This window comes from Zootoca vivipara, chromosome 1 (genome assembly GCF_963506605.1).
Source record: "Zootoca vivipara chromosome 1, rZooViv1.1, whole genome shotgun sequence".
Lineage (NCBI taxonomy): Eukaryota > Metazoa > Chordata > Lepidosauria > Squamata > Lacertidae > Zootoca > Zootoca vivipara.
Window position 1 is genome coordinate 79,487,368 of NC_083276.1, and position 25,197 is coordinate 79,512,564.

Sequence of the window (25,197 nt, forward strand, 5' to 3'; positions counted from 1 at the left end):
TATGCATAGGGTTGCTCTGTGAAGTGCTGAACTTTGGGTTAACTGTGTCTTATATTCCCCCCCCCCCCAGTGCTATATAGATAGAGCAATAAGAAGCCATGATCATCAAGGCTTGTTTTATTTGTTTGCTTAACTTTTAGTAAAACCCAAGCAGAGAGTTATGTACATTTTCTAGCACATCTCTGCATACCTCTCTGTATGTATACGGTGGTACCTCAGGTTACAAACACTTCGGGTTACAAACGCTTTGGGTTACAAACTCCGCTAACCCGGAAGTAGTACCTTGGGTTGAGAACTTTGCCCCAGGATGAGAACGGAAATTGTGTGGTGGCGGCGTGGCGGCAGCAGGAGGCCCCATTAGCGAAAGTGCACCTCAGGTTAAGAATGGTTTTGAGTTAAGAATGGACCTCCAGAATGAATTAAGTTCGTAACCCAAGGTACCACTGTGCATTTCTTTCCCTAAAAGTTACAAGGAGCTAAACCCACAAGAAAAATTTGCCATAGAAAGGCATTGTCTTGTCACTTCTTAGAAATCTGTCCCTTATTGTTTGAAAGTATGTAATTACATAGACTGTACAGGATCTCTTGTGCAAGCTCATTTTTCACAAGGAACACTCAGACTAATTGGAGGTATGATGAACAAGTTACAAAGAGGCTCTGGTTCCCAGTGACATGCTGTTTTCCTGGAAGCTGCCTGAGCTTCATCGCTATGCATCTTGGATAAAAGGGACCCGACTGCACTGAGGACAGACCGAGGTGAGGCACACTTGAGGAAATCTGAGTTTCCGGTGTTTGTCGGTAGCAGCAAACATTTAACAAAAGCTAATCTACAACAGATTCTAATCAGACCCAAGAGTGACCCTCAATAGCTTCCAAATACAGAAGACCCACCTCAACCACTTTCCTTCCAAACCACGAGCCATATAAATTCATACCAATTTAGGAATGCAAAGCGTCAGGGTGCAGAAGTGGGGAATCTGTCATTGACAAAGATCAGGAGTTCCAGAATGTGTTGTCAGCAATATGCTGATGACACATGGCTCTATTTCTCCTTTACATCTACAGGTGTGGTGGGTGGTGGATGTGCTTGATGAGAGCCAATAAGCAGATGCTCAATCCAGATAAGACTGAGACACAGGCTGGATCCATACACATTAAAAAAAAACAAAGTTTCAGGGAAATGTGCTGTAAAGCTCATAATGGGAAATCACATTGCTGAAGGACCGTATTCTACAATGCCATCTGCTGTCACGGTGTTATAACACATTTAAAATGCTTTAAAACAAAACAACAACAACAACCTAATGTAATTTTGTCCACTGTTAGTGGGTGGCTCCCCAGCCTAGATGAATGGGAGACTGCCTGCTCTTGAGGGGGTTACATTCCGTAACTTGGGGGTGCTCCTGGATCCATTACTGTTGCTTGAGGTCCTGGTGGCCTTGGTGCCGCAGAGTATCTTCTGTCAGCTTCGTCTGGTGGCTCAGCTACGCCCCTTTCTCGACAGGGATAGCCTAACATCTGTTTAGTAATCGGAAAATTGGGTAAAGGGATCTGGAATGTAAAATGATTTGCTTTATTTAAACAACCAGAATAGGAGGTGGAGGGAAGTCTGGGGATTGGGGTGGGGGTAAAAATGTGTTCTTTTTGATTATTTTTAAATGCTAATGAGAAATGTGTGGGGTAATCTGGTATTGATACAATGTGGCATATATTGGATTTTTTAAAATTGAAAACTACTGTAATAAAAATATTTTTTTTAAAAAAAGGTTGTACATCACTCTGGGATCTTAGGATAAAGGGTAGCATATAAATCAAATAAACAACAACAACAACAACAACATGGTTCTTCATGTCTATCATATACCAGGACCTGCATCAGTTCAGGCAGGGACTTTGCATATTAAACTTGTAACCCTTTCTCAATAGAAGGTGGATTAAACAGTTCCCAAATTAAGAATTTGCCAAGAGCAAACTCATCAGTGCATCGAGCTACAATAAAACTGACTCGGAAACATTTGATCCTGGCTTGTAGCAGCAAGCCCCAAGACACTTTGTATAATTGGTGCCTCTCCTCAAGAGTTCCTGCCTGCTATTAAATACTGTATAATGATAGAGGGAGAAGAGCCTTTTGGGCGCTCAGACTGCACCTCTCTAATACACTGTTCACACATCCTTTCCTTGGGTTACCTTACTTGTTCTTCCTTAAATAGAGCTCATTAAAATGTCTGAGATTACCTTTGACAAGACCCAAGGTGCACAAGGGGCAGTATTGTTCCTTTTTGCCCACTTCATCAAACCACAGCAAGGTTGAAGAATAAGCCCTAGGCTCTTTCAAACAGAAAAGGGATTTGGGAGCAAGATTCACTGAAGGCAACCTTGGTTTTAAACATAGGCTCTGTACACACCATTCATTTAAAGAACATGACTTCCCCAAAAGAATCCTGGGAATTGTAGTTTCCTCCTCTCAGAGCTACAGTTCCCAGATGACTTGGCAAATGACAGTTCCCAGGATTATTGGGGGGGGGGGCATCTTGTGCTTTAGATGTGCTTTAACTACCGTATGTGTTGTGTACACAGCCCTAGAATAAATCCAGCAATAAAACTGACCTTGCTTTGGGGCACACAACTTAGGAAATTCAGCATCATTTCTTCACTATTCCATCAGAAAGCAGAGATGGCTGAAGATGTTTTGCTGCCTAAAGCAAAGGACAAGATCCTCAGCCCACATACGCCCAATTTTGGAAGCCTACTGGACTGGCGGCTGAATACTGGCAATAGTAGGCCTACTGTGTCCTCCTCCACACCTGAGGGAATCTAGGGAACCCCCTAGATATGGGGGTCAAAAGGAGGTCATGGCCAGAGGACCCAGGAGGAACAGGTGGGATGGAGAGGCTACCACCATGGACATTGCTACAGTTTACCCACAGGGAACAAGCACTGGATCTTTTGCACTAGGCCCCAGATCTCCTGCCTTTTCCCCTCCTCTTTTTTTTAAAACTTTGGAAAATGTTTTCTCTTTACTCACATGGTGACTGAGAGCACCACAGTGCTGGTGAAACCCTGCTTACCCACATATCCACAATCTCCCCCGCCCCCTGAAGGCATCTGTACATGGGGAGGGGGGATTATTGGGTGTTTCTTGTTTTTCTTTTTGTTATTTATTTTGTGCTTTTATATTATGCTTTTATGCTGTGAACCACCCTGAGACCTGTGGATAGAGAAGGGCAGTATACAAACAACAACAACAACAACAACAACAACAACAACAACAACAACAACAACAAAGTCTACCGGTATGCAAGTTGTATGTGAATTAGTGCCAGGGGCCTCTGCTTAGATCAGGGGTGTCAAACGTTTTTCAAAGAGGGCCAGATTTGATGAAGTGAACATACATGAGGGCCGACCATTTTGCCTGACCTTCTTTGAACCATTAAAATCAAATGCAAATTAAATTAAATGCAAATTAACTATTTTATGCAAAAGTTTATTGCAAACGGCATAATTTTCATTTCGTCACATGGATGACTGACAAATCTAAACAGGTGTTAAATCACTCTGCCTTTCATATCTGAAGGCCAGAGGAGGGGGGAAAATCCAGGAATAATAATTTAATAATAATATTTTTTTATTTGTACCCGGCCCATCTGGCTGAGTCTCCCCAGCCACTCTGGGCGGCTCCCAATTGAATATTAAAACAATACAGCATTAGCACAATTACAAAAGTCAAAAACAAAACGTAAACCACATCAAAAAAATACACAACCAAATGGAAAACAATTTCCACATGAAAGCAGTCCTTTATAGAGCCCATCAGGCCCTGCCCTAGGCCAGGTGGGGAGTGGCAGGACTGGGGCCTTCAGGCGCTGAGCAGGGGAGTCCTCCTGGCTGGGAGCAGCAGCAGGAAGCTGAAATATATGTCAGGAACATTGCAAAGTACATTACATATTATTTATTGGTAATAAAGGTTGTCTGTCAACTTTTAAGTTGAAAAAAATATGAACAGGAACATAACACCAAGTTGGCACAAACCTCTTGATGAGGGTAGTAAACAAACCAGCATGCTCCAATAGACAAGAAGAATAGACAAGAAGGGTAGATTCACTATATTGGCCCAAATGAAGGGATTGGAAGAAATATTCCCAGGTTAGAGGCCCCAAACTCCGACCCTGCTAGCAATCTATTTACTGATTCTGGACCAGAGGAGCAAATGGGCATCTGGATTTCAGTAAGGCTATTGATAAAGTCCCCCCATGATATTCTTGCAGAGAAACTGATAAAATGTGGGCTGGATTAGGTAACTGTTAGGTCAGGCATCCCCAAACTTCGGCCCTCCAGATGTTTTGGACTACAATTCCCATCTTCCCCGACCACTGGTCCTGTTAGCTAGGGATCATGGGAGTTGTAGGCCAAAACATCTGGAGGGTCGCAGTTTGGGGATGCCTGTGTTAGGTGCATTTGTAGCTGGTTGACTGACCCAACCCAAAGAGTGTTCATTAATGGTTACTTGTCGTCCTGGAAAAAAGTGACAAGTGGGGTGCCGCATGGTTCAGTCGTGGGCTCGTTGACTTGGATGAAGGTATTCAGGGGATGATCATCAATTTTTCAGATGAGACCCAACTGGGAGGGGTAGCTAATACCACAAAAGACAGAACCAGGATTCAAGATGACCTTAACAAATTGGAGAACTGGGCCCAAACTAACAAAATGGATTTCAATAGGGACAAATGTAAGGTTCTGCACGTAAGCAGGAATAACCAGCTACACCAGTATAAGATGGGGGGGTGCGTGATTTGCCAGTAATACATGTGACAAGGATTTAGGGGTCTTAGTAGACCACAAGCTCAACATGAGACAACAATGTGATGCAGCAGCAAAAAGAGCTAATGCTATTCTAGGCTGTATAGTGTCCAGGACAAGGGAAGTAAAGTACCCCTCTATTGTGCCTGGAATACTTTGTCCAGTTCTGGGCACCACAATTTAAGAAGGATATTGATAAACTGGAAAGGGTGCAGAGGAGGGCAACCAAGATGATCAAGGGTCTAGAAACCAAGTCTTATGAGAAAAGTTGAAGGAGCTGGGTATGTTTACCCTGGAAAAGAGGAGACTGTTCCTTCCTATTCCTTCCCCTCAAATCGCCTTTTCCAGACTGCAATTCCCTTTCTATGAGATCATTTTCTTTGAAGGTAGCAAGTGTGTTATCAGCATACACATCCACTATCAATAGCCTTGGATCTGCAGGTCAAGGATGGAAAACAGTACCTCCAAGTCCATCTCCTGAGCATTCACACTGGTGTAGAAACAGATCTCTGAGTTCAAGTAGTAATCTTGATATTTGTCATTCAGTTGTTTAGCTACTGAATCTGATAGGAACTTAGCAAGTCCTTCTAAACCAATACAAAATAAGTATGTTTGTTACCAGCTGGAAATCATTATTACTATTAATTTGATTAATTACACATCCTATACCCTAAGGTCCCAGGGCAAGTCACAACATATTAAAATACAACATTAAAACAGTTTACCCTACATGATAGGGTAGGTAGCATCACTGGGAAGAGAGAAAATTCAATTAGGTGCATTAGGCAAGGTCTCAAACGAGCTGAAGCAGGTGCAGAAGGTGCAGTAAATGATCAAAGCAAGGAATGAAATGCTTCTCGTAAGAACAATGATTCAAGCGTTTCACTTCATTGGCTTAAAACAGGCATAGGCAATCTCATCCCTCCAGATGATTTGAGACTACAATTCCCATCATCCCTGACCACTGGTCCTGTTGTTATTATTATTGTTGTTCTTGTTGTTGTTATTGTTATTGTTATTTTTATTTATACCCCGCCCATCTGGCTGGGTTTCCCCTGCCACTCTGGGCAGCTTCCAACAAATACCAAAATACATTAAAATATCACAGATTAAAAACTTCCCTAAACAGGGCTGCCTTTAGGTGTTTTCTAAATGTCAGGTAGTTGTTTATCTCCTTGACCTCCGATGGAAGGGCGTTCCACAGGGCGGGCGCCACTACCGAGAAGGCCCTCTGCCCAGTTCCCTGTAGCTTTGCTTCTCGCAGTGAGGGAACTGCCAGAAGGCCCTCAGCGCTGGATCTCAGTGTCCGGGCTGAACAATGGGGGTGGAGACGCTCCTTCAGGTATATAGGACCGAGGCCGTTTAGGGCTTTAAAGGTCAGCACCAACACTTTGACTTGTGCTCGGAAATGTACTGGGAGCCAATGTAGGTCTCTTAGGACCGGTGTTATGTGGTCTCGGCAGCTTCTCCCAGTCACCAGTCTAGCTGCCACATTCTGGATTAATTGCAGTTTCCGGGTCACCTTCAAAGGTAGCCCCACGTAGAGCGCATTGCAGTAATCCAAGCGGGAGATAGCTAGAGCATGCGTCACTCTGGTGAGACAGTCTGCGGGCAGGTAGGGTTTCAGCCTGCGTACCAGATGGTAGACAGCCGCCCTGGACACAGAATTAACCTGTGCCTCCATGGACAGCTGGGAGTCCAAAATGACTCCCAGGCTGCGCACCTGGTCCTTCAAGGGCACAGTTATCCCATTCAGGACCATGGAGTCCCCCACACCCACCCGCCCCCTGTCCCCCCCCCAAACAGTACTTCTGTCTTGTCAGGATTCAACCTCAATCCTCCAACCGCCTCCAGACACTCACACAGGACATTCACTGCCTTCACTGGTTCTGATTTAAAAGAGAGATAGAGTTGGGTGTCATCCGCATACTGATGTTAGCTAGGGATGGTGGGAGTTGTAGTCCCAAAACATCTGGAGGGCCGAGTTTGCCTATGCCTGGTTTAAAAGGAAGAGGACTAAAAGGGATACAAGATCAGAAGGAAGAACTGTAGCTCAGGGGTGAAGCACACACTTTGACGAAGAATGACTTGAGTTCAGATTCAGAGTAGGGCTAGGAGTGTCCCCTGCTTGGCAACCTGGAGAGACGCTGCCAGTCAGTGTAGGCAATACTGAGGTAGATGGACCAATGGGCCAGTTTAGATTCATGGACCATACTGAGCTGGATGGACTAAGGCAGCTTCCTATTTTCCTATGCTAAAATATATATTGGACAAAGCACAGCATGAAGAAGCATCCCTGGTCCGGGGATCACAGTGGGAGAGGAGAGGGCAGGGAAGTTGTGCAGCATCCTTGCACTGGCAGGACTGTTGAGTTGGATGCCGCCCATGGACTCCATAAGCCTTTCTATCCATGTTTGCTTTCTTTAAGTAAGCTTGTTAATGCCCTGTTACCTTTTGTTTCCTTTATACCACCACCACCCAAGAGAAAAGAGGGAAAAAGCACAGGCTTTAAGAGTTTCACTTGATTGGTTTAAAACAGGCATAGGCAATCTCATCCCTCCAGATGATTTGAGACTACAATTCCCATCATCCCTGACCACTGGTCCTGTTAGCTAGGGACTCCAACACACGGGTTGGAGTCGGATATAGTTTGATAGGTTCCAACGCCTAAGCCAATCCCGCTCATCATCCATAATCAATAAAAGTTGTGGCCTTAACCACCCACTTATAACTTAATTCTTGTGTCTCGTGTCTTTATTTCCCGGGGAAGGAGGGACATTGCCACACAACCAATATAAAGATGAGCAACACGCTAATACTGCTACAGTACTTAATGCAATGTACCTAAGGGCTTTTAAGAGTTTTAGTTTCTTTTTCATTTGCCATCTTTCTGCTTTATGGTGCTTTTGACTGCCATAGAACTTTTTGAATATAAATTTGCTGCTTTTCTATAAAAATATAGAATTTTAAAAATTGGATCAAATTTTAACAAATTTTTCTTTTGACCACAGTGGGTGAAATTCCTAAGAATATTAGACAATCCAGAGTACATAAAATTCATCACAACAACAGGGAAATAGGTCTGGGGGCTTTTATGCTGGGCACCTCCAAAAATGTGATTTTTTTAAATATTTTTTTTAAAGGAGTAGTGATTAACTTTCTAATTTTGGAGTGGAATTAAATTAAATTTTCTTCTTGCCTCTGTGTGGATCTACAGCAGCTGAAGTTGCACCAATGCTTTACGTGCCCTTGTTTGGGCCTGAGTCACCACAGAGTGTAATTATGGCTTAAGGATTTAGATTTAGCACCAGGCTACAAGGGCTGGGTATGAATGAGCCTAAATATTTATTTCCTTGTCAGCTCCTGGTGATTGAATCTTAATTTAATTTGGTAATTGATGTGCAGCATCTCTGCTTTCATAACTGGTTCATTTACCTTGGGCAGGATAAGAATCAATGGCTCTGCTAAGCCGGGGAGATCTCAGCAAAGCTTAGCCACGCTTCTAGTCAACCTTATGAGAACAGATGGCGAAACAAATGCTAATGTAGCAATACAGTAGGAACAAGATAATTTCACTGCAACCCTAGAAACTCTGCCACCCACCCACCCACCCATCACAAGGGGCACTTGGACTTTCAAAAAGCTTCCAGCAAGGTACCTCACCAAAGATTCCTGAGTAAGCATTGCAGTCATAGAAGAAGAGGGCAGGTCCTCTTGTGGACCAAGAATCAGTTCAGTAGTGGCAAGCTGAGAGTAGGAATAGATGGGCAGTTCTCTGAATGGAGAGACTCAATCCATTCTGGGTTCATTTCAATCTGGGTTCAGGCCTGGCCATGGGACTGAGTTGGCTTTGGTGGCAGAAGGCAGAACTGCAGCAGTGTGGCCACGCTCCTGCTTCTTGATCTCTCGTTGGGTTTTGATCCCATGGCATAGACCATGGTACACTCTCTTTTTTCCCAAATAATATTTATTGATTTTCAAACATTTCAAAATACAAAAATTCACAAAAATAGAAAACAAAGAGCAAAAAGAAAAAAATGACAATATGACATAAACAAAAGAGAAAAAGAGGGGGGGGAAACATATCAATTCTTACATTAACTTGACATTATAGACTTCCTCGATTCCCCCCCCCCACTGAGTCCATTTTTAAATCTAAATTAAGCAATTTTCATTTATCATCTTAAATCATTCTAACACATTTTTTCCATTATCTCACAACCAATTCTAATCTAGGCAAAGGGAAAAAAACATCAACTATCCTCAACCTATAATTCATTAATCTGATTCTAAATTTATTTTCCCATCCATCACTAATTCTTCCTTTAGCCTCACAATTTATACCCCAAAATTTTTCCATACATTCAAATATTATTTATTCTATCAAAATAACCTTTAACCACTTTTATCTAATTCTACCCCCCCTTCCCCTGGACTCCGGATCTCCCAGATGCATCAACCAGTTCCATAAAACGTTCCAGTTTCGGACCATCTTAATCAATCAGAAAATAACCCATTGTTACTCCTCACTCTATTCCCACCCTTTCACCACCTATCCACCACTCTCCCTTCTTTGTCCCCTGCTGCCCCCCCCCCCATTTTCTAACTGTAGCACAATACCATCCAGCTATGTTTCCACTTTTCAGCCATGGTACACTCTTGAACCGGCTCTGAGGAATTGTAATTGGGGACACTCTGTTACAGTACAGTTCTTAACCTGAAACCGTTCTTAACTTGAGGTGCGCTTTCGCTAATGGGGCCTCCTGCTGCTGCCGCGCAATTTCCGTTCTCATCCTGGGGCAAAGTTCTCAACCCGAGGTACTACTTCCGGGTTAGCGGAGTTTGTAACCCGAAGTGTTTGTAACCTGAGGTACCACTGTAGTTCCAGTCCTGCCTCTGAGAACCACTTGAGAGACTAGCATTGGGAGAGTACATATTGCCTTGTTTCAGGAAATTGGATGGGAGAGGCTGAGAAACCTCTTCCCCCCCCCCCCATGAGCCTTCCCCACCATGAGGCAAAGGCAAAGGGTCTTTGCTGCACATTACCAAACTATCCTTTCCGTTTCCCCCGCCTTTCCCCCATTGATAAGGGCTTCCATCAAACCTCAATCATTTAGGTTCAAAACTCCATTCATAAAGTGCCTGTCCAATCAGAAACTCCAGATCCCTGACAGCCGCGCAACAGCGGCCCCTAGTGTCAAGAGAAAAACAGCCACATATCTGCAAAGGGGAGCTCAGCTCAGTTTGCAGAAGGAGAAATCACTCATTGTATCAATCTTCACAGTTCCAATGGCATTTAGGACCCAGGGAAGTGAGATATAAGGGGAGGGGTTAGTGAGCCCATTCCAGTCTGCCATAATCCCCGAGGTGTGCAGTCAATCCCGCAGGACCTTCCCAAGGAGTCATGACAAGTGAAAACCTTCTCAATCACAATGCCTACCCACCCCATAGTGGAATGAAACCCTAATAAGACAAAGGGGCATATTTAACTTGACCCAGGGGCCAAGGAATTGTAAATAGAATTGTGATGCAATAAGTGTGATTGACAGAAGCATACCTGGATCTTAGATTTCTGCCTGACACCACACCTTTTCTGTGACATATCTATGATGTCTTGATGATGCATTATGGGAAACTTTGGGAAACGTTTAAGAACTGATGTAACCATTGCTCTTGGCTATCTTTGTGGTAGTTGCAAGTCTTGTTGCAACAATAAAGATCACTCCTACTGGCCGCTGTTTTGCTTCTATCTCTTGGCTGAAGTCTTTCACTTTTGACGTCCGACCTGAGCCTGCAAAACTCCCTGCTATAGCCTCCCTCGTGATTATGCCACAGCTGTGTACACAGAGAGGGAGATAGCATCCACAGGGCACTATCTAAATCCCCAATGCTATTTAATATCTATATGAAGCAAGTGGGAGCAGTCATTAGGTGTTCTGGGTCAAGATACCACCTGTATGCTGATGGCTCACAGCTTTATTTTTGCATAACATCAGAACCATTCCCTGGACTGGTGCTTGGATGTAGTAGTGAGATGGAAGGGAAAAGGGGGGGGGGGGAGAGAAGCTGAGGTTGAATCCTGGCAAGACTGAGGTATTGTGAGTGAGTGGCTCCCTTAGGAGGGGAGAGGAAAGGTGATGAGTAAGAGGTGACGTGATAGTTTATAAAATTAAGCATGGCATGGAGGAAATCAACAGAGAAAAGTTGTTCTCCCTCTCCCTTTACCTCTCATGAAGGCAAAGACTATCAAGGGCTACTAGCCATTATGGCTATGCTCTGCCTCCACAGCTGGAAGCAGTTCTGAGTATCAGTTGCTGGAGGAGATGCTCTTTTGTTCAAGTCCTCCTTCCTGGTTTCCCACAGGCATCTGTTTGGCCACTGTGAGAATATGATGTTGGACTATATGGGCCATAGGCCTGATCCAGCAGACTCTTCTTCCAATGATAAGAACCAAACCATGGCTTCTGAAGCAATTCAGTGTGATTTAGTAGGGTTGCCATATTTCAAAAAGTGAAAATCTGGACAGAAAAGCTTTTTTGGAAGAGTTGTTGAGCTTATATTTATTTATTTATTTATTTGCTTGCTTGTTTGTTTGTTTGTTTGTTTGTTGCAAAATCTCTCTCTTTTTTGGGGGGGGGAGGGTTTGAGCTATTTAAGGACAAAAATGACACTGCCGACATGGGTTGCCAAACATCCGGATTTTCCAGGAAACTGTTTCTGACGGCCGATTAGCAGCTATTGTCCAGGAAATTCCAGACGTATGGCAACCCTAGGTGTAGAGATTTAAAAGGCCTGCAGACAAATGGGAAAATTTATAATTTATTTAGGAGACCACTGTAAGCAGATGAAAACATTAGCAGGATTATTAGAACACTTGCGGTGTAACAAACACGGTGGATAATATGGATAGATATAAAACATAGATTACGGTACAATATGCTGTTGAAAACGTTGAGATTAGGACCCACTGAGGGGATGGGGGGGGGGGAGTCATGGGATTCAGAGAAATCTCTGTATATGGTTTTGTTATGAATCTATATTTGGAAAAACAAATTAAAAAAATGAAAATGAAAAAATGAAAGGCCTGCAGACAGTGTACTGTATCTGCAAGAATGGAAACGTTTCTCCTTAAGCTTGGCATATAAAGAAAACACCTTGGGAGGCAAGGCTCTTTTGTAACTGACAGTTAAGTGGAACCAGCCCAATACATTTTGGCAGCTGAGGTGACCCACAAAATGGTACTTTCCCCCACCCCCAGGGGGTGAGTGAAGATCTACATCAGGAACAAGGGGCGGGGGATAAAGATCTACACTGGGAACAAGTGTGGGAGGAGACCAGCAGTGTCTCCTATTGGCCAAGAGCCCAATGTAGAGGCAGCATGGGAGGGGTCGATGTGGCCTCTAAGGAGCTCACCACAGCTGCGGTTGCCACTGTGGGAGTGGCAGCAGGCAATGCATTCCTTGGAGACCAGAAATGCTGCCCTTGACGCAGTTGCCTCACTTTGCCTCATGAGTTGGCCAGCCCTGCAGCTAGGGTTGCCAGACTCAATAGAGGACAGGACTTCTGTGCCTTTAATTGCCCTGCTCTCCTTTGAGTCTGGAAACCTTAAAGAGAAACCAGCAGACCCTTTGTTTAATTTCCAAGCAAAGGGTCTCCTGGTTTCTCTTTAAGATTTCCAGACTCTAAAGTTGTTGTTTAGTCGTTTAGTCGTGTCCGACTCTTCGTGACCCCATGCACGCCAGGCACTCCTGTCTTGCACTGCCTCCCGCAGTTTGGTCAAACTCATGTTGGTAGCTTCGAGAACACAGTCCAACCATCTCGTCCTCTGTCGTCCCCTTCTCCTTGTGCCCTCCATCTTTCCCAACATCAGGGTCTTTTCCAGGGAGTCTTCTCTTCTCATGAGGTGGCCAAAGTATTGGAGCCTCAGCTTCACGAACTGTCCTTCCAGTGAGCACTCAGGGCTGATTTCCTGAAGAATGGATAGGTTTGATCTTCTTGCAGTCCATGGGACTCTCAAGAGTCTCCTCCAGCACCAGAATTCAAAAGCACCAATTCTTCGGCGATCAGCCTTCTTTATGGTCCCACTTCCATACATCACTACTGGGAAAACCATAGCTTTAACTAGACGGACCTTTGTTGGCAAGGTGATGTCTCTGCTTTTTAAGATGCTGTCTAGGTTTGTCATTGCTTTTCTCCCAAGAAGCAGGCGTCTTTTAATTTTGTGACTGCTGTCACCATCTGCAGTGATCAAGGAGCCCAAGAAAGTAAACTTTCTCACTGCCTCCATTTCTTCCCCTTCTATTTACCAGGAGGTGATAGGACCAGTGGCCATGATCTTGGTTTTTTTGATGTTGAGCTTCAGACCACATTTTGCGCTCTCCTCTTTCACCCTCATTAAAAGGTTCTTTAATTCCTCCTCACTTTCTGCCATCAAGGTTGTGTCATCTGCACATCTGAGGTTGTTGATATTTCTTCCGGCAATCTTAATTCTGGCTTGGTATTCATCTAGTCCAGCCTTTCACATGATGAATTCTGCATATAAGTTAAATAAGCAGGGAGACAATATACAACCTTGTCGTACTCCTTTCCCAATTTTGAACCAATCAGTTGTTCCATATCCAGTTCTAACTGTAGCTTCTTGTCCCACATAGAGATTTCTCAGGAGACAGATGAGGTGATCAGGCACTCCCATTTCTTTAAGAACTTGCCATAGTTTGCTGTGGTCGACACAGTCAAAGGCTTTTGCATAGTCAATGAAGCAGAAGTAGACGTTTTTCTGGAACTCTCTAGCTTTCTCCATAATCCAGTGCATGTTTGCTATTTGGTCTCTGGTTCCTCTGCCCCTTCGAAATCCAGCTTGCACTTCTGGGAGTTCTCGGTCCACATACTGCCTAAGCCTGCCTTGTAGAATTTTAAGCATAACCTTGCAAGCGTGTGAAATGAGTGCAATTGTGCGGTAGTTGGAGCATTCTTTGGCACTGCCCTTCTTTGGGATTGGGATGTAGACTGATCTTCTCCAATCCTCTGGCCATTGCTGAGTTTTCCAAACTTGCTGGCATCTTGGGTGTAGCACCTTAACAGCATCATCTTTTAAAATTTTAAATAGTTCAGCTGGAATATCATCACTTCCACTGGCCTTGTTATTAGCAGTGCTTTCTAAGGCCCATTTGACTTCACTCTCCAAGATGTCTGGCTCAAGGTCAGCAACCACACTACCTGGGGTGTACGACACCTCCATATCTTTCTGGTATAATTCCTCTGTGTATTCTTGCCACCTCTTCTTGATGTCTTCTGCTTCTGTTAGGTCCTTACCACTTTTGTCCTTTATTATGGTAATCTTTGTACAAAATGTTCCTTTCATATCTCCAATTTTCTTGAACAGATCTCTGGTTTTCCCCATTCTATTGTTTTCCGCTATTTCTTTGCATTGCTCGTTTAAGAAGGCCCTCTTGTCTCTCCTTGCTATTTTTTGGAAATCTGCATTCAGTTTCCTGTATCTTTCCCTATCTCCCTTGCATTTTGCTTGCCTCCTCTCTCCCACTATTTGTATTTTTTTTAAAATATATTTTATTAATTTTCCAATTAAAACCAATTATATCACATTCATTATTTCAAATTATACACATATATATATCAATCAAACCGAATGTTATGCCAAATCGTCTAAAGAATTTTTTATTTGGGTTCCCATGCTTCAAGAAATTGGGGATTCCTCGCAACCGTCCACTGCCGTCTTTTTTCTAAAGTTCAAATCGTCCTCCAAGTTCATAATAATCCAGATCTTCCCCTTACAGTCACATAGATGTTTTCCACTTTCAACCGATGGTTTCCCAGCTGCTGAGATAAATATCAAACGAGGTTTCACAAATGTTCTTTCTCCTGTGTGGGCCAATCAGTCCAGCCTCCCCATAAATCTTCTTAGTCTGTAGCTCCCTGTTGCGTCGAAGCAGCGCCATCTTAAAAAGCTCAAATCACTTTCGTTTTCTCTCATAGCCATGAAGATTAACGATCTTTATGAAATTTACAGCTTTTCCAGACAGAAGACCCAAACATCAAACCATAAACTCTTGGTAAATTAATGGATCTCCTTGCCCTATAGCTGAACTTAGCTTCAGGTCGCTGCTCCAATTCAAAGTGCGTCACAGCTCATAAATCCTCCGAACGCGTCCAGGACTCCTTCCGTCCGACTAGGGGGGGGGGGGCTTTTCTCATCGGCAACTCCACATCTTTAAAAAATATGCTCAGTAACAACAGTTTATAAAGTTCAACTCACACAGTCTTTTGCTTCTCTTTCACTCCAAACAAGCCAGGACATCGCGTCTGGGAAGGTACGAAGTAACTCATATGAAGAAAAATAAAACTCCATTCCCTTATCGCTCCGTCCCCATCAATCCTTCTTCCAGATGATATACAGCCTTTAACTCCTCTCCCTCAGCAGCATAGATTTCTCAGCAGTAAACAGCGCTTCTTCCCCTCCTTCTGAAGTATGTCCATAGATTTAAGCCTAATTATCTTCTTTAACCATGGAAATCCCCGCCATGCAGATTAGCGTCCGGGAGTCCTGGCCCTCGTAAGTGCTTTTCAGCCCAAGCTCCCCCCACTCCATAAACAGTCGGAGTGGGTCTGGGGGCATCGCGGGCCAGCGGCCCCTCTCCGTAACCCCCGGAGAGGGTAGGGGGTTGCCATTTACTCCCCTAGCAACCGCCAAATTCCTTACGAAGGTCAGAGGGATGGAAAACAGGTCCGCCATTCCTGCCGGCGGAAACCGGAACTCTCTCCCACTATTTGTAAGGCCTCGTTGGACAGCCATTTTGCTTTCTTGCATTTCCTTTTCCTTGGGATGGTTTTCGTTGCTGCCTCCTGTATAATGTTACGAGCCTCCATCCATAGTTCTTCAGGCACTCTGTCCACCAAATCTAAATCCTTAAACCTGTTCCTCACTTCCACTGTGTATTCATAAGGGATTTGATTTAGATTGTATCTTACTGGCCCAGTGGTTTTTCCTACTTTCTTCAGTTTAAGCTGGACTTTTGCTATAAGAAGCTGATGATCTGAGTTACAGTCAGCTCCAGGTCTTGTTTTTGCTGACTGTATAGAGCTTCTCCAACTTTGGCTGCAGAGAATATAATCAATCTGATTTCAATGCTGCCCATTTGGTGATATCCATGTGTAGAGTTGTCTCTTGTGTTGTTGGAGAAGAGTGTTTGTGATGACCAGCTTGTTCTCTTGACAGAACTCTATTAGCCTTTGCCCTGCTTCATTTTGAACCCCATGGCCAAACTTGCCAGTTGTTCCTTTTATCTCTTGATTCCCTACTTTAGCATTCCAACCCCCTGTAATGAGAAGAACATCCTTCTTTGGTGTCATTTCTAGAAGGTGTTGTAAGTCTTCATAGAATTGGTCAATTTCAGTTTCTTCAGCACCGGTAGTTGGTGCATAAACTTGGATTACTGTGATGTTAAAAGGTCTGCCTTGGATTTGTATTGAGATCATTCTGTCATTTTTGAGATATCATCCCAGTACAGCTTTTGCCACTCTTTTGTTGACTATGAGGGCCACTCCATTTCTTCTACGGGATTCTTGCCCACAGTAGTAGATATGATAGTCATCCAAACTGAATTCGCCCATTCCCTTCCATTTTAGTTCACTGATGCCCAGGATGTCAATATTTATTCTTGCCATCTCATTTTTGACCACATCCAGCTCACCTCCATCCATGGTTCTTACATTCCAGGTTCCTATGCAATATTTTTCTTTACAGCATCGGGCTTTCCTTTCGCTTCCAGGTATATCCGCAACTGAGCGACCTTTCGGCTTTGGCCCAGCCGCTTCATCAGCTCTGCATCTACTTGTACTTGTCCTCCGCTCTTCCTCAGTAGCATGTTGGACGCCGTCCGACCTGAGGGGCTCATCTTCCAGTGTCATAACTTTTATATGCCTGTTGTCTTTGTCCATGGAGTTTTCTTGGCAGGGATACTGGAGTGGCTTGCCAGTTCCTTCTCCAGGTGGATCACGTTTGGTCAAAACTCTCCACTATGACCTGTCCATCTTGGGTGGCCCTGCATGGCATAGCTCATAGCTTCTCTGAGTTATTCAAGCCCCTTTGCCACGACAAGGCATTGTTCCAATGACTCTAAAGACTCTAAAGAGAACAGGGCAATTAAAGGCACAGAAGTCCTGTCCACTATTGAGTCTGGCAACCCTACCTGCAGCTAGGGATGAGGGACAGTTGGATTCTATCAGCACCACCACATCACATAATTATCCTCACAGTTTCAACCCTTTTTTACATAAACAGCCTCAAAACAACTGTAAAAGCACATTTTCACCAAATATAAGAGCAAAAATAATAACCTAAAATGCACATAATATTCATAAAAAGGTAGTTCCAATCTACACCAGTGAAAGGATGAGCACAAGAGGAGTCACAGATGTACCTAATAGCCCTCCAAATTAAGGGTATAAATATTTTTGCCTGGCACCTAAGAACAGCCATCGATAATTCTAGGAGTGTTGACTTGGGGAGAGCATTGCTTAGGCAGAGAACCACCCACATTTCGTCATCTCGTACCATCCTCCTCCATGTGTCCCTGGGAGTAGGCACATGGAAAAGAGCCTCGGATTATGAACACAAGTTATGTCTTGGTTCATGTGGAGAGAGGCAGTCCTTGTGAAATTAGGGTCTTTAGCCACACAAGGCTTTATCAGTCAAACCCAGCCCTTTCAATTGAGCCCATAGCATGATTGGTTGACAGTGTGGTAGCACTAAGACTGGTGTTATATGTTCAGACTGTCTTGCCTCAGTCTGCTGTCTCACAGCTTAATTCTGCACCAGCTGCAATTTGTGAAAAGGCAGCTTCATGTATAACACGTTGCAGTAATCTAAACTAGAGGCTACAAGAGCACGGTCAGCAGATGTCTAGATGCAGGCATGGCTGGGTCACCACCCAAAGCTTGTAGAAGCTACTGTATGCCACTGAAGCCACCTGTGCCTCAAGTGACAATAATGGATCCAGAAGTAACCCAAGCCAGGTATCTGCTCCTTCACAGGGAGAGTAACCCTACCCAGAGCAGGCCAAGCCTCACCCATCCAGTCTAGCGAACCACCCATTATTAGCACATCACTCTTACCTGAAGGAAGCTTCAGTCAAACTGGCTCTCATCCAGTCCATTGCCAGTTAATGATCCAGCACATCTACTGCCACACCTGCAGTTGTAAAAGAGGAACAGAGTTATGCATCGTGAGTGTATTGCTGACAGCACATTTCATCCTTTGAAAGTCATCCTTCAAAATTCACAGTTCTCCATATTCTGCAATGCAATGCTCCGGTGAGACAATTTGTTGAAAGGTACCATTGTTAACTTATTGTTATTTTCAAAGGACAGAATTTTGGAGTGTGCTGTCGACCAAATGCATATACTAGGATAAAGTGTGCATGAAATCACATATTGGTGAAAAATTACAAAAATACATTATATGAGGGAAAGATGTTTTGAAATAATTTTGAATTTTCATGAGGACTTAAAAAAAATTACAAACTGGTATGGAAGTGTGGAGAACCAAATTTAAAGTCTGGAAAAACAAGAAGCTGAGAAAAGCCAAAATTGAGAAAGGTATTACCAGGAATCCTATCGGAGTGCCTTGGGCAAGGGATGTTGAATGAATGCATTCTGTGTTCTACGAGTGGTGCTTGCTTGGAAGATGCTGGATGTTTGCCCTTTTGCCTCTACCATCTGCCCACACATTGACACCTGCCAAATCAGCTTTGAGCTTTAGCTCCCCCTCTGACTTTTGGTGACAAATAGAGCAGAATGCCTAGGGCAAAATTCTTGCATCAATCCTCCTGAAATTTGGCATGTTCTTTACGTAGGCATGTTCTCATGGGCATAGCCAGGGTTTTTGTTGGGGACAGGCAGGACTTTTGTTAGGGAGGACAGGACTTTTGTTGTGGGGGGGGGGAGCACCTACATGATTGGTCAGTTAGTTAAGTATTTCTATTGTTTTACTTGATGGGGGGGCTGCCCCCCTCTGCCCTCCTCCTTTGCTGCGCCAATGGCTCCTTTCTGTCTATTTGCAAACAAATTGCTCACAAAACAATAGCGAAGACTAAATGTATCCTTTTTCAGTCACCCCAAATTGAAAAAGCTGCAATTGCTGGGAAACCACTGTAGCTATCTTTTGAGATTTAGTAGGATTCTAATTCTACTCCCCCAAAAATGTTGTTGATTTTTAAAGTTATAGATAGTTCCTTAAATTCTTTTTTCAGGTACCCAGCACACGCACGCACACATGCACACACGCACGTGCGCGCACACACCCACATACACCCACACACACCACTTGGATTTGGAACAAAGGCAAAGCAGCCCAGTCCTGAATCAGGCTATTTTCCAAGACGCTGAATCACCATCAAGCCAAAACTTGTGGTTGGTGAACATCCCTAGTAAAAACCTTCCTTTTAAAGAAAGCTTTCGGTTTGTAGATAATTGTTATATTGCATTGGTTTTAACACTTGAAAATTTTGTGAGGAAAGGCAGGATACTACCGTTTTAATTTTGTTCCTTTCTCATTATTGGTTTTTTTCCTACTCCATCAAAAGTATTTAGATATTTTAGACCCGTATTGGGCAACCTGCCTGCAAGACCAGGTTGCCAGTGTTTCAAAAGTTTGCCATTAAAATGCTTGTTATTTTTAAATGAATTCTGGCAGCTCTCAGTACGTTTCCGAGCACAATTCAAAGTCTTGGTGCTGACCTTTAAAGCCAGCAGGCCCTCGGTGCTGGATCTCAGTGTCCGGGCTGAACGATGGGGGTGGAGACGATGGGGGTAGATTCTTCTTTTGCAACCCTAGCTTGAATTTTAAAAGTGTCAGATTCAAGCCAAGGCTGCAAGAATCTGGATCTGTCAGGAGCCCTCCCCTACCCAACACGTGCAGAATGGATTGCAGAATTCATTTCCAATGGTGGAACCTCTGTTGGAGCTGAATTCTGCTCTCTCTGGCAAAACATTTCAGATATGATCAGAACATTGGATGCCCAGTGGAATTACATCACTTTTGGATGGACACACTTTTTAGCCTCACGTGTCTTGTGTGGCAATGTCCCTCCCTCCCGTGAGAATAAGACACAAGACACAGATGATAGATTTTAAGTGGGCGAATAAGGCCACAACTTTATTGGTTACGGATGTTGAGCGGTATTGGCTTAGGCATTGGAACCTAACCGACTATATCTGACACCAACCCATGTGTTGGAGTCTGGGAGAAATTAACAACCAGTAAGAAGCCCAGTGATGTACATCTACCGGAACCCCTCATGTGGCCGCTGTTGGGGCGTGCCTTACAGCCCTGACCTCTCCAGGCTCCGGACCAAGCTCTGCCCCCGGAAACCTTTAACGGAATATTTCTCCATTTGCTGGGCAGGCGACCAACCGAAGTCCATAGCAGCGTCAGCTTAACCTAACGGGTGGGTGGGCGGGTGAACCGAATGCGCTGGCAAGCGGGGGGCAAAGAGGCCGAGTTCCCGCCTCCGGGCTGTTTAAAAGGGGACAAGCCCCGCCCCCCGGCCGTCCTAATTGGTCGGCTTGGGGCTGACAGAGGCGGGAACAACCCATCACGAGGGGGCTGAGCTCTCAGCCCCCATCGCGAGAGTTTGGTCAGGGCCTGCCCACAACACCACCTCCGTCGCAGGTGCAGAAGTGGATTTGTCCTGCCCCCAGACAAGGAAAGCTCATGTTGACAGTCTTTATTGACAAAGAAGCACTTACAGCAGCTCCCACAGCACTCCAGGGACGCACAATCTTCTAGCATCTAGGCAGCTGTCCTCAGATTTCTGCCTTGTGGAACAGTTGAAGCAACAGGGGGACCCCCCCACACACACACACACACCAGCAGCAGCTTATGAATCCTCATCTGATGGGGCATGTGCTCAACCTGAGGCGCCACTTACACAGAAGCCATTGCTGCTTTTCCCTCCTAAAGCAGTGTGGGAGATCATGGCAGGGAATCTACTGGCCCTGGCTCAGTCTCTTTCTCCTCCGCCACATCCCATGCACCTCCCTCTGTCTCGGGCTGCCCTGTCCCTTCCTCCTCCTGCTGCCCTGGCTCCTGCTTTGCAGGCAGCATCAAACACCTTAATTCACTGGCCCCCTCTCCAGGGCCGGTTCTAGGTAGAGTCCTGGTGGCGCAGGGTGCCAGGGCACCGGGCCGGCAGGTAGGGCGCTGCGCGGTAAAGCCGCGCGGAAGCCATGCTGTGTCCTGCGAGGGCGGGGGTGCCGGAGCGATCTCCGCCCCTCAGCACCAGGGCGCGCGACCTGCTTGAGACTGTCCTGCCCCTCTCCATAGACACAAGGATAATAAACCACTAGCCTACTCACAAGAGATTAGTGTGGTGAGTTGTGCTGTTGCTCGATGTTTTCTAGTATGTTTTTCATGCTTGAACATGCTAATGTTTCTGTTCAGCAACTTTTCCCAACAAACAATTTGTATGGAGCACACAGAGCTTATTATATTCTTGAACCGGCTGTTGCACCCAAGATGGTAAAGAAATGGTAAGAAAGGCAAAACGATTGCAAGAGGTTTGTTACGCCTGGAGCTGCACAGATGGGTAACACAGACACAATTGTGCTGAGAAAAGTGCTGCTCACAAACCTAGTAATTGCAACATACCTTTTTGCATAACGTCCCTGAGAACTAAGTGGGAGCTGACAGAGGCTCATGTACTGTGGTTAGATAACAAGGATAAGTAACAGGGCAAGAACAGTCTAGCAGCATTAATTTGACTGTGCCCTTTCTCATTAACTGGGTAAAAACTTTCAGGCAAAAATTGTCAAAATTGTTGTTGTTTTTACTGATGGTGCAGAAGGGGTAGGAGTTGAAATATGTCGTAGCATAAACACACAAGAAGAGTTGGTAACAATGTGGCTCACAGAGAAGCATCAGATGTGATAATTTCTCCACCTAAGAAAGTGTTATAGCCTAAGGTCTTGACCATTTCAGTTTTCGCTATTTTTTATATTTGCCAAAGTAAACACAAGATATTCAAATGTGATGCTATCCAGCTATTAACTCTGATGTGCAATGCATATGTGCTATAGTGCCTGTCAGCATTCAAATGTGAATTTTGACAATACCAATGGTGTATTTTTGAATGTCAGCATCCGCAGGGCATCACTGCTTTGAGACAGTCACCTAAATATCAGCATCCACCGGACCCCCTAGCCAGGTGTTTGCTTGAGAACACATGGAGAACACTGGTTGGCCACAGTGAGAAGAGGATAATAATAATAATAATAATAATAATAATAATAATAATAATAATAATATATTTATTATTTATACCCCGCCCATCTGGCCGGGTTCCCCCAGCAACTCTGGGCGGCTTCCAACAAAATATTAAAATACAGAAATCCATCAAACATTATTATTTTTTAAGCAATTTAATAGATTTTTCAAATAAAGACATTAAACACATTAAACAAAACAAAACATTCCACAGCAAACACCACACACACAAATTTTCTCTTTTTAACATCTATTCATCTATCTCAAATTCCCAATGCTCTGCCGAGCTTTGACTTCCCTCCCTCCCCTCATCTGGTTTTCTTATCAACTCTTGTCTCACAGTTCCTTTACTCCTTCTACTTAAAGTCATTTCGTAGGATTTATTTCAGTCCTGCAAGTGTCTTTAAACTTCTACAGTTCCTCTCCATATAGTCCATGAATTTACTCCAGTCTTTTTGGAACCTTGCCTCTCCCTGGTTTCGGATCCTGCTAGTCAGTCTTGCTAATTCCGCATAGTCTATCATTTTTGTCTACCACTCTTCGATCGTCGGTAACTCCTGAGTTTTCCATTTTGGGGCTAACAAAGTCCTAGCCGCGGTTGTCGCATACATAAATGATACTTGATCTTCTTTTACAATCTCTTGTCCTATATGTCCCAATAAAAAAGCCTCCGTTTTTTTGGGAAAGGTATATTTAAAAATCTTTTTCAGTTCATTATATATCATTTCCCAAAATCTTTTAATTTTTTTCGCATGTCCACCACATCACCATCCTTCTCTTTACATTTCCAGCATGTTTTACTACTCATCCTATACATCTTGGCTAATTTTACTGGTGTTAAATACCATCTGTACATCATCTTCAAGATATTCTCTTTCAGGGCAGTACATGCAGTAAATTTCAATGTTTGATTCCACAATTTCAACCACGCATCATATTCAATATTATACCCAAAATCTTTTGCCCATTTTATCATCACATCTTTTGTCAGTTCATCTTTCGTATACCATTCTAACAACAAATCATACATTTTTGACAACAATTTTGTCCTGCCTTCCAACAATTCTATTTGAAATTTTGACCTTTTGTCTTCAAAACCTATTATCTTATCATTTATAAACACATCATTTACTTGGTGATATTGCAAGCATCCAGTCAGAAATTCTTTAATTTCATCATAAGGTTTCAGCTTCCATCCCTTTTCTGATTTCCTCAGTATCTCCTCGTAAGTGGCCCTCCTCCCCTCCATATTTATCTTTTTAACCATCAACACCTCCACTGGTGAAATCCACCATGGGGTTTTGGTTTCTAACAGCGGTTTATTTATTTCCCACACCTCATATAAAGACCTCCTTATCACATGATTTGTAAAACCTTTATGAACTCTTTTTTTATCATACCAAAGATATGCATGCCAACCAAATCTGTTGTCGTATCCTTCCAAATCTAATAAGTCTGTATTTCCCAATGTTATCCATTCTCTTAACCAACAGAGACAGGACGCCTCATAATATATCCTCAGGTCCGGCATGGAGAATCCACCTCTTTCTTTTCTATCCACTAAGATTTTATATTTTATTCTTGGTTTTCCCCCCTGCCAGACGAAGCTGCAAAGCTTTTTGCCATTCTCTGAATTGTCCTATTGCCTTTATTATAGGAATCGTTTGAAATAAGAATAACATTTTGGGTAATACATTCATCTTAATTGCTGCTATTCTTCCAAGGAACGACAACTTCATTCTATTCCAAATTTCTAAGTCCTTCTTTATCTCCTTCCACACTGGTTCATAGTTGTCATTAAATAAATTGATATTTTTTGCTGTCATCCATATTCCCAGAAATACATCAAACATTAAAAGCTTCCCTAAACAGGGCTGCCTTAAGATAGTGAATTAGATAGTGAATTAGGATAGTGAATTAGATGAGCCATTGGCCTGATCCAGCAGGCTATTCTTATGTTCATGTGGAGAGAGGAACTGAACAGCGCACACTAACCTCACTTCCAGTGCCCACATCCCCACCAGCTACATCCTCATCAAGTGTTGGGAACACTTAGGGTCCTTCCCACCAGTGGAATCTGCTCCATTGGGGGCAATGAGGTATTGCCCCGCCAGCCTCAGTCTGTTTTCAGCCATCCTCTATCTGCCTTCCAACCGGTCCAGAAGGTGGCACTTGCGGTCACCTTCCTCCTACTCAGTCTCCAGGTTCCCTTTGTAGAACTTGGCCCAGAGGGGGATAGGTATGAAATGAGCTGCCTCTGTCTGCCGTTGACTCTGGCTCCATCAACTGCTAGCTGCCCTGCCTGCTGTCCTACTAATCCTGTAAGCCCTGGTCACAAAAGGTTCCCAGTTGCAGGGAGAATTCTAAGTGCACTCGGAAGAAGGATTCCCCTGCCTACAGGTTTGTGGATAGAACTGCCAGGGAGGGACGCTGATGGGGTGTGTGTGTATGTGTATGTGTATGTGGCATGGGTGTGTGACACGGGTGCAACCCATGTGAGGCAATAATGTCCGAATATCTATATCTGTATATCAGAAAAGTAGGGTGGTGTCTCTGTTTTCAGGGATTCACAGGAATAATCCAGGATTGTCAGTATCTCCATGTAAATCTCCACATCCTCAAAACTAGTTCTTGAATATGTTAAGGTTAAACAGCAAGAAAGAGTTGGCCTTCAAGAGCAATTGTTGCGGTTACTATTTTACCCCTGGAAGCTACAAAATGGGCAATATCCCACCTCCCAGTACTTTCTGAAGGAGAGGGAGCAGCAGAAAGGAAGGCTACATCTGTAATGTGGAAGTCATAAAGGTCTACAAAGGCTTGGGCACTCCCACTGATGTGTGGCATACCTAGAGAAGGTAGGGATCATGGGAACTACATTTCACAATTTCTCCAAATGCACTGTATATATATTGTGTGCCCACAGAGAAGCCTAAAACCTTTCTGCCACAAAGGGAATCCACCTCTCAGTCGTGCCTCCACCTATCAACCACACCTTTTAAAAGATCCAGCACACACACTTTCTAATCCTTGGTGGACCTCAGTTTGCTGTATTTTTTTTCTTCAGAGTTCAGGTGCACATATAGAGAAGGAAATACAAAGGCAGGAGACTCCAGGAAGGA

General features: G+C 43.9%; 1 long non-coding RNA gene across 2 annotated transcripts; it reads right to left on the reverse strand.

The window, feature by feature from the left end:
* Positions 1–220: 220 nt before the first annotated feature.
* LOC118089054 (uncharacterized) lies at positions 221–24,476 on the reverse strand. Of its 2 annotated transcripts, XR_004693079.2 has the most exons (3): positions 24,074–24,476; positions 17,929–18,004; positions 221–1,551 (listed from the first exon to the last, which is right to left on the reverse strand). It is a non-coding gene; the product is annotated as an uncharacterized LOC118089054 (long non-coding RNA). The 2 variants fall into 2 exon arrangements; XR_009557901.1 differs by lacking the exon at positions 221–1,551 and having other exon boundaries at positions 17,100–18,004.
* Between the last annotated feature and the right edge of the window lie 721 nt (positions 24,477–25,197).